The sequence below is a fragment of the Aptenodytes forsteri genome, unplaced genomic scaffold (genome assembly GCF_000699145.1).
Source record: "Aptenodytes forsteri isolate BGI_AS27 unplaced genomic scaffold, ASM69914v1 C13553821, whole genome shotgun sequence".
NCBI lineage: Eukaryota > Metazoa > Chordata > Aves > Sphenisciformes > Spheniscidae > Aptenodytes > Aptenodytes forsteri.
Window position 1 is genome coordinate 1 of NW_008804057.1, and position 1,606 is coordinate 1,606.

General features: G+C 44.4%; 1 long non-coding RNA gene across 1 annotated transcript; it reads left to right on the top strand.

The window, feature by feature from the left end:
* The first annotated feature begins 480 nt into the window (after positions 1 to 480).
* Positions 481 to 1,151, top strand: LOC103893200. Its single transcript, XR_658061.1, has 2 exons — positions 481 to 533; positions 879 to 1,151. It is a non-coding gene; the product is annotated as an uncharacterized LOC103893200 (long non-coding RNA).
* The last annotated feature ends 455 nt before the right edge of the window (positions 1,152 to 1,606 follow it).

Sequence of the window (1,606 nt, forward strand, 5' to 3'; positions counted from 1 at the left end):
ACATTTTATAAGGAAGGAGTTCTTGGTATGAATGTGTGACTGGGCTGGGACATTGCTAAATTAGAATAGGGGATGTTTTAATTTCTGACAACCGCTTTCACTTCTAGAAAGGACAGCTAGGTGGTTTTGTTACAAAACTCTTTTATTTATGACCCGATGCCTGTTGGAGATTAATACTGCCATACGTGTACTGCACAGTGCTATAGACCGCTGTTACTTGTCGTAATAGAGCAGGGTGACTAATTGCATCTTCCCCCTAATGAAAACCAAGGCGCTGTTTCCTTTAGGTAAGGGAGACCCTAACTGCTCAGTAAATGCGACAAACTGAGAGAGTTAAAGGTACGCAGGGGTCTTCAGATGAAATGCGTCCTGGCTCGTCTGTGCAGCCGGATGATTACGTGACGTTTTGTGTCTCGGTAACCCTCAATGCACGGTGAAATTAACGGATGCATGTTCTTTCTGGTTTTGTTCTCTCTCCCACAAGGCCGTCTGGTACCGTTAGCTGCCCGATTTGCATGGATGGCTACTCAGAGGTAAGGATGCACACGTTGTCGTCGTGTCTGTCCTGTCGGAGGGAGAACGGGGCAGAGGGTGAGCTGCGCGAGTCGGTTGGGTTACGTGGGACGCCACAGACAGCTGGCCTGAAGTACAGACCTTGGTTTGAAGGTCAAGCTAGCTTGTAACTCAGTCATTTCTTGGTGGTGTACGTAGAGGGGGAAGCGCTTTCCAAGATGGCGCTGAAAGATCTTTGGGTTCCTCCTTGTTGTAGTAGTGACGTACTGGTTACAGATACTCCAAGTCCTATTGGCCTGGTGCCAACAGACCAGCAAAGTTGAATTCTTTACTCCAAATACCTGTTGGGGTTTCTTTTCTTCCAGATTGTGCAAAGTGGACGACTGATTGTGTCAACCAAATGCGGCCACGTCTTCTGCAGCCAGTGCCTCCGTGATTCCCTTAGGAATGCCAACTCTTGCCCAACCTGCAGGAAGAAACTCACTCACAGACAATATCATCCCATTTATATATGAGTACTTCTATTTCTCAGGACAGACTCAACTGGATTTTGGGGGAAAATGTCATGTTTTCAGTGCTCTGAAGACTTAAAGAGCAGCAGGTTGTGCACGCATCCAAATAAAACTGGCTTTTTTGGAGAATGACTTGTACATATATAGACAGCTTTTTTTATGGTCCAAGCTGCTTCTTGTTATGTCCCTGGTTATAACGTTAAACTGATGACTGTCTCTAAACTAGACCAGCAGCCTACACCAGAAGGGAAGCAGCTAATCCATTTCCTTCTACTTTTTTAATGCTTAAACAAGAGGGGTCTGAATATTTTGCTATTTCTTACTCTTTAAATTATTCCCACCGTCGCATCCAGGTACGGAATAGTTACCTTGCAACACAGAGGTGAACAAGTTGCCATTTCATTGCACTTTTGTTTTTATCCTGTAAGAAGCTCATGACTATATTGCTTTCTGCTATACCATCTTTGCCCAAGTAGAGTAAGTTCTGGAACGATGGGTCGTTTTCTCTTGAATCAATATTAAATTGACAACCAGGGTCATGCAATAAAATAACCTGCTGTTAACCAGCAATCAGGTTTTTT